Genomic DNA, 8,331 nt, shown 5'->3' with positions numbered 1-8,331 from the left:
TAATAGCACACAGTCAATACCCAGTCTGATTAATATGAAATTAAATTTAACCAAAAAAACATAAAACCAAGCTGGGAGATAAGAAATGGGGGAAGGGCATAAAGCAAGAAATGCAGCATCATAGAAGGTGCTCCTCCAGGGAGTGTATTTTACCAACTACCGCTGCTAAATATAAACACTCTGATATGATCCTCCGGTTTTAATGTAAACCATAGCCCCATACAGTAGGTACCATTTAAATGAGTTAAAAATACAAGCCTTGAGCAAATCCAGCCTCCAGCCGGACCCCCCGCTTCTTGGAGCTTGGACCTTCCTCAAGCTCCGGCGGGTCGTTGAACTCCTGGGCTCCAGCTGCCACTCCTCCACTGAAGAAGCTTTGGGAAGCAGATGCAAAGGCAACATACAGAACAGAGCACCATTGTAAATGAAAGCAGCTTACGGAGACATTGGACAATAGCATCACATGGTTTTTACCCATCGACCTCTGGGTTATGTGCCCAGCACACTCACGCAGCACTACTCTGTTTCTGGGCTCCCAGTAGCTGGATTGTGGATCAGTTTAAAGTAGGTCCTATATCTCTGATTACATTGGTACACAAGGCAGTGAAGAAAGGTTTCAGCACACTGGCCTTCATCAATTAGGGAATTGAGTATAGATGTTGGCAAGTTATGTTGTAGTTATACAGGACGTTGATAAGGTTGCACCTGGAATATTGTGATCAGTTTGGTCCCCTTGGTGTTCTGACTTCTGACTTCTTCAACTCTGGGTTTGTGTTGAACTTGATGGGATACTTTGTCCAACTTAGCATGTTTAAACAGTATCGCTCAGATGATTCATTTGAAACTTTTCAGGAAGTGAGCTCAATAAGATTGAACTATTCAAAGTTACTTGGACCCTATTTTAAAATTACATCAGGACCAGTAGTCAGAGACACGTACAGCATGGAAACAGACCCTTCAGTCCAACTTGTCCATGCTGACCTGATATCCTAAATTAATCTAGTCCCATTTGACAGCACCTGACCCATATATTCTGGCAGCTCATTTCATATATGTACCAGCCCCTGCATGAAGACGTTGTCTCTTTAATATATTTCGCCTCTCACCCTAAACCTATGCCCTCTAGTTCTGGACTCCCCCACTCCTGAGAAAAGACCTTGTCTATTACCCTGTCCATACCCCTCATGATTTTGTAACTTCTATTAGGTCACTCCTCTGCCTCCGATGCTTCAGGTAAAACAGCTCCAGCCTATTCAGCCTCTCCCTGGAGCTCAAACCCTACAACCCCCAGCATCATTCCCATAAATCGTTTCTCATGGAGAAGTTAACGTTTCAGTCCTGAAGAAGGGTTAATACTCAAAACGCTGACTACTCCACATTCTGAGGCTGTATTCTCCCAACCCCCTGCTTGCAACTTCGGGTTGCAATATGTAGTGGCTCAGTGGTTACCACTGCAGCCTGACAGCGCACGGGACCCAGGTTTGATTCCAGCCTTGGATAGCTGTCTGTGAGGAGTTTGCACAATCTCCCAGTGTCTGCATGGGTTTTCTCTGGGCGATCCTGTCTTCTTACATAAACCAAAGATGTGCAGGTCATGTTGATTGGCCATGCTTAATTTCCCATAGAGTTAGGTACATTAGTTAGAGGGAAATGGGTGTGGATGGGTTACTCTTCGGAGGGTTTGTGTGGACTTGTTGGGACAAATGGCCTATTTCCTGTAGCTAATCTCATCTGCACTATTCTTGTCTCTAACAAATGGCAGAGTCGACTCGACGGGCCCAATGGCCTAACTTCTGCTCCGATGGTCTTGCGGTCTGAGGTTTATTTGGATCATTTCATTGACGATGTGCAGTCCCTGGCTCAATGAGCAGCAGTGCCCCCGCTGGTGCTTCCGCAAGTTGCAAGCAAACATGAACCTCTTCCCACACTCGGGCCAGCTGAAGAGCCTCCCACTGCTGAAGGACACACAGGTGTTTCAGCAGGGTGGAGGAATTGCTGAAGGCCTTCCCGCACTCAGGTCAGCAGAATGGCCTCCCCCCCCCCCCCCCCCCCCCGCCCCCGTGTGGACCAGCTGGTGCTTCCGCAGTGTGGAGGAGCGGATAAAGCCCTTCCCACACTCGGGGCAGGAGAACGGCTTCTCCCCGGTGTGGACGGACTGGTGCCTCAGCAGGGCTGAGGAATTGCTGAAGGACTTCCTGCACTTAGGGCAACTGAACGACCACTCCCCCATGTGGACTCACCAATGGGCCAGCAGGTCGGAGGAAAGAGCAAAGCCCTTCCTGCACTCGGGGCAGAAGAACGGCCTCTCCTCAGTGTGGACCCACTGGTGTCTCAGTAGGTGGGAAGAACTGCTGAGGGCCATCTCGCACTTGGGGCCGGAGAACAGCCTTCCCCAGTGTGGACCAACTGGTGCGGCAGCAGGCAGAGGAATCACTGAAGGCCTTCCTACACTCAGGGCAGCAGAAGGGCCTCTTCCCCTCTGTAGACCCACTGGTGCTTCAGAACCCTTTTAAATTTCACAGTATCCTTCTGATAGGAGACCAGAATTGCACACAATATTCCAAAAGTGGTCTAACCAATGTCTTGTACAGCCACAACATAACTTCCCAACTCCAATACTCAGTCAGAGGATTGCGAAAGCTTTCAAAACCCACAAAAAACAAACAGGAAAGAATGGAGGGACAAACCGAATTTTTGAAAGTCAGCTTGGAAGCATCAATGAGAAATCGGCGGACTGGGTTTATTGGGGACCCGTTCTCCTTAAATACACTATATACGTATTCCTCTTCTGCTCTTCGTAGTTTCTCTGTGCTGCAGTGTGTAGTGGCTCGTTGAAGTAATGTCCTGCTGCAGCAACGTTTGTGGGTGTTGGGATGATTGTTTCTGTGGTTAAGTATTTGGTTTGTGTGTGTTGTTTTTCTGTAGACGCTAGTTTGAAGTTCCCCGTTTGCTGTTCGCTCTACTGTGACATCTAAGAATGGTACTTTGTTGTTGTTCTCCTCTTCAAACCAGGAGCCCCCCTCAGGCCCAAAGCCTCACCATTTGGAACACCAGTATACAGACGAGTCAAAGGCCTCCACTGAAAACACCAAGTCGAAGATTCACGCCACTCCATTTACTCCATCCAAGAATTCCTGAACACCAAAGACACTAAGATAGAAGAGTATGGAATAATGCTGTCCTTTGACATAACAGCCCTGTTCACACCATTAACATCAACTTGGCCAAAGAAAACTGGAGACACTACTCGAAGAACCAGAGACACAAACACAGCACCAACTTCATCAGCAAAGATAGCACTGTCAACCTCGTAGAACTGTGTCTTACCCCCCACTTCGTATTCAGTAACAAGCCCTCCAAACAAATCAACGAAACACCCATGAAACCACCAGTATCAGGATTCCTCGCAGAAGCAATAATGCAGAGACTCGAACAAACAGCCCTTCCAACGATCCACCCAAACTTTGGGTCCACTACAGTGTTGACACTTTTGTCATCAAAAACTGAAACAAATTAGAGGAAACCTACAACACCATCAACAATATCCTCGCTGACATAAAATTCACAAAAGAGGAGAACAACAACAAAGTGCCATTTCTGGATGTCACAGTAGAGCAAACAGTCAATGGTAAATTCAAAACAGCCTCTACAGGAAAACAACGCACACGAACTACTTAACTACAGAAGCAATCATCCCTCCACATACAAACAAATCTGAATCAGGACACTATTTCAACGAGCCACGACACACTGCAGCACCCAGGAACGACGATAAATAATTACACAGCGCATTTAAGAAGAATGGGTAGCCTGCACCCCTGAAAATGGTTTCCCTGACCGGGAATCGAACCCGGGCCGCGGCGGTGAGAGCACCAAATCCTAACCACTAGACCACCAGGGAGATGCGGATTGTGCTTGTCAGCTCTCCTAAAAATTACTTTCCTGCCCGGAAATCGAACCTGGGCCGCGGTCGTCAGCAAGCTTTCACCTGTGCAACCAACAATGTCATTTCTTGTATCCATTGCTCCCGATGCGGTCTCCTCGACATTGGGGAGGCTGGAGACTCCTCGCAGAGTCCACTCACGGTGCTTGAGGGGATATTTCCAGGACAACCGCAACAATCAACCCCATCGCCCTCTGGCCCAACATTTCAACACCCCCTCCCAATCTGCCGAGGACATGCAAGTCCTGGGCCTCCTCCATCGCCGCTCCCTCCCCACCCGATGCCTGGAGGAAGAACGCCCCATCTTCCGCCTCAGATAAATTCAAACCCAGAACATTAATGTCGACTTCACCAGTTTCCTCATTTCCCCTCCCCACACCTTACTTCAGTTCCAAACTTCCAGCACAGTGCTATCCTCATGACCTGTCCTACCTGCCAATCTCCCTTCCCACCTATCCGCTCCACCCTCCTCTCTGACCTGTCACCTCCATCCCCACCCCCATTCACCTATTGTACTCTTTGCTACCTTCGGCCCAGCACACCCCCACCCCCCAATTTATCTCTCCGCCCTGGAGGCGTCCTGCTTCCATTCAGGATGAAGGGCTTTTGCCCGAAAAGTCGATTTTCCTGCTCCTCGGAAGCTGTCTGACCTGCTGTGCTTTTCCAGCACCACTCTGATCTAAACTCTGGTTTCCAGCATCTGCAAACCGCACTTTTGCCTACCCAATAAACCCAGTGTGTCGATTTCACATCAACAAACTGACACAAGCAGACATAACGTGTGCAGAAACCCTAGCCACATTACTTTACATAAAAGACATCTGGGAAATGATGTCCAGACAACTCAACGCTCTCAGCATCATGGTAGCCCACAAACCTACCAACACACTTAAACAGCGGCTAATGAACCTGGAATAGCCTATACAAACAACCCGCAAACGAATTTTATTTACAAAATACCATACAAGGAAATATATACATGAACTCTGCTGCACAGTTCTCTGTGGCAAGAAATGCTGGGATGAGATAAGGAAGATTTTTTTCAGCCAAAACGAATCGGCACTGACTGGACAGCCATTTAAAATCAACGCTGTCAGCCCAGGATGGAAGATCCAACAGGATGAACAGATTTCTTATTTCCTGAAGATTTACAAAGCTGAGACTGGGTTTTGGTGTTTGTTCCCTTTCCACTCCCAGGAGCCGCAGTGGTTGGCGAGGTGAGTTGGAGAAAGTGAAGTATGTCCATGAGCAGCGTGTGGGGCGATTTCAGCTTCCCCTCCTCTGACAGCGCTGTGACGTGGCTCTGATGTTCTCAGGGACACTTACTGACGCAAGACAGTGAAAAGATTCCCATTCCCGCAAATCAGGAATTCAAACCGTATGCCGGCTTCAGGACAATGAGAAAGATTAATTGGAGTGTGTGAAGAAGCTGTGAGCTGCATTTCAAAGAGGTAGGTGGAGTCAGATGCGTCATCCATTGCGCCCCTGGCACTGAGCGTACCTGACGCCACCATGCTGCAGAGTTCTGACGTTAACACGGACATGCGCAGCAATGGGAACATTCACAAGAGGAACAGTCAAAGATAATCACCGTCACTGCTTCCCTTCCATTGTCCCAACTTGGTGAAGCAGTATCTTTCACTGGCAAATAAAACACATTCGTCCTCAGGTGCCTGCTTCATTTCGATCACGACTTCACGCCCCTCACTGTTCTCGTCTCATTTCCAAACACTTGGCTCATAGCCTCAAAAGTAGCTCTGTGGGTATCTGCTTGTTCCACCCTGACAGGCAATGGGTTGCAGATTTCCAACCCCTCCACTGATGTGAATCTTAAAGAAGAAACCGGGGAACAGTCTTCCTTTCTTTTTGACGACATTTCTCAACTGTAGTCGGCAAGGTTCACACCTGCGTGGGGAAACCGCAATCGATCTCAAATCCATCGTATTAACCACTCGACCCACGAATAAAGAACCACACTGACAGCTTCATTTTCCAGGTCTCCCTGCCTGTGGAGCTGAGAAAGAGTGAGTTATTGCTGGATTTGTTTGAATACAATCACTTCACAGGTTTCGAAAGGGTTACATATCTGCACATGGCGAGTCTGGTTGTTTCATCACGAAAGATGCAATAAACTTTCAGTTAAAAGCAAAAACAGAAATTGCAGGAGCAACTCAGCAGGTCAGGCACCATCGGTGGAAAGAGAATCAGAGACAATATTTCAGAACTCTGTTTTCTCCCACAGGTACTGCCAAACCGGCTGAGTTCCTCCAGCAGCTCCTCTTTGTGTCTCTGATTCTCAGCATCCGCAGTCCTTTACGTTAGAAATTAAATCAATTCAGCCTCATGTGCAGGAATGAGAATCCTTTCAATTTCCCAAAAAATTGGCAGAGATTTCAAGGCATTTGGAAAAAAAAGTAAAAGTGACATTAGGAAGAACACTTTCTTGTCCCTGTCTGACCGTGACAAGGAGGCAGATTCAAGAACACAAAAGGGAATTCGGTGGTCATGTCCAAAGTCACAATGTGGAGATTTACAGGGCGAAGGCAAGAGAATGATACGAATCGAGACTCTCATTTAATTGCTGTGTAGAACCAGCAGAGCTAATGTGGGCCTCAAATTGCGCTGTGACACGTGTTGTGAATCAGAGTGAACTCACAGTTCAATCAACGGAAGGTGGGGATTTAGAAAAGTTTATATTTATACAATCTCCTCACGTCAACGCAACAACAAAGTGGTTTAATTATCCGCCAGTGGAGAGAACCCGGTTCCTGGAGATGGGACAAAGAGCTGGCTCAGGGATATCAGTCCACATTGCTCTCTTTGCCACGAGTTCAGACGGAGAACATTGGAGGGACAAAGGAGAGAATAACGATCTGTGTCGGAGGGTGACTAACTGTTCATGGAGACTATTCCTGGCTAACAATAAGTCGTGTGTAACAGCAGACGATGTGATAACAAGGCCTCGTGTGGGCGTGGTCGGGATGAAGAGCATGCGGGAGTTCGGGTCCAAATAATATTGAACTCGATCTTGAAGACTGGAGGATTCCAAACGGAAAATGAGGCGCTGGTCTTCCATCTGGAGCGGAGCTTTGCTGGAACATTGCTGCATGCCTGAGACAGAGATGTGGGCCAGGGAACAGGGTGGCGTGTTAAAGTGACAGGCAACCAGAAGCTCATCGCCTCTGGGTGGGCTCAAACCACCAACCTTTCGGTTAACAGCCGAACGCGCTGACCAATTGCGCCACAGAGACAGGCGATGACATGGGCTGCGCCATCGCTTAGGGAAGGCTATTAGTGAATTCATAATTCAGCCTCCCGGCCTCGAATTCCAGTTGTCGTCTATCAGTTTTACTTTTCCATAATAAAGCCTGGGACATTCATTGTGGAGACACCGGGGACAGGCTGGAGACACATCCATGTCAGGAGGAACTAGCTTTCTTACTCCGGGACGTCACCCTTCGAGCCTTTCCGTGTTTTGCCTGTTCCCGAGTTCTCTCATTGGCTCGGAGGCGAGAAGGTGTTTGAATTCCTGATGTGCAGGAACGACAATTCTTTCAATGTCTCAGATCAGGTCATGTCCCGAGAACATCAGAGTCAATCTCCCGGCCTCTTCAACAAGGGGACGCTGTCTGCACTGTATCAACTCAGTCGGACAGTTCATCTTTCATTCTCCTCGAAATCCGCTTCCCAAAGAGTTTCAAAAGATTCACAAAGCTGGAGACTGGGATTTCTGTTTTGCTTCATGAACATTTTTCCATTTCCTAACTGACAATATTTTGCAAAAATCTCTTCCCAATTGTACGCCATGATTCATTTCCAGGGATGAGGAATTTCCATTTTGGAGAGACATTTCCAAGGTTGGGAATGTTCGCTTTGGAGCAAAGAAGGTAAACTGGAGAGTTCCTGGGGCGGTTGGTCATGATGGGAGAAGAAGCGGTGGGAATGGGCAGATTAATGATCAGAAGAATCAATTGCCACTGACCAGAGTCAGTTACCAGAGGACAGGGATTGAAGTTCTTGAATGAAAAGCAGCACCTGTGCCTAATAAACATAGAGAATACTGCAGAAAGCCAACAGGTCGAGCAGCATCTGTGGAAAGGTAAACAGAGCTGACGTTGTGAGGCTGGTACGTTGTTTGTTCACAACCCGAGTTTCCTGCATGGCAATCAATTCCCAGACCTGAGAAAACTGGATTTTATCGAGACGGGTTTTGTGAAGTTTGAGCGATAATGCAGCCAAAAGGAAGTCATTTAAAATCGCCAGTGAAGAAAGCATAGTCAGCAGGTTACCACCCTGAGCGGGGGAGCCCCAAAGGATCTCTACGCCAGCACCTTAAGTGTTCGGCGACAACGACACGCCCAAAGTTGTGGTCTAAAATTTCTCATGGA

General features: G+C 47.8%; 2 non-coding genes across 2 annotated transcripts; both read right to left on the bottom strand.

Annotated features, from left to right (window-relative positions):
* Nucleotides 1–3,829: 3,829 nt before the first annotated feature.
* Nucleotides 3,830–3,901, bottom strand: trnae-cuc (transfer RNA glutamic acid (anticodon CUC)). The gene has a single exon. It is a non-coding gene; the product is annotated as a tRNA-Glu (tRNA).
* A 3,219-nt stretch (nucleotides 3,902–7,120) lies between these two features.
* On the bottom strand, nucleotides 7,121–7,194 carry trnan-guu (transfer RNA asparagine (anticodon GUU)). The gene has a single exon. It is a non-coding gene; the product is annotated as a tRNA-Asn (tRNA).
* Between the last annotated feature and the right edge of the window lie 1,137 nt (nucleotides 7,195–8,331).

This window comes from Chiloscyllium plagiosum, unplaced genomic scaffold (genome assembly GCF_037043375.1).
Source record: "Chiloscyllium plagiosum isolate Xiang-an unplaced genomic scaffold, Cpla_swu_hap1 HiC_scaffold_27, whole genome shotgun sequence".
In the NCBI taxonomy this organism is placed as follows: domain Eukaryota; kingdom Metazoa; phylum Chordata; class Chondrichthyes; order Orectolobiformes; family Hemiscylliidae; genus Chiloscyllium; species Chiloscyllium plagiosum.
Note: the sequence above shows the minus strand (reverse complement) of the source record. Positions and strands in the feature narration are given on the sequence as shown.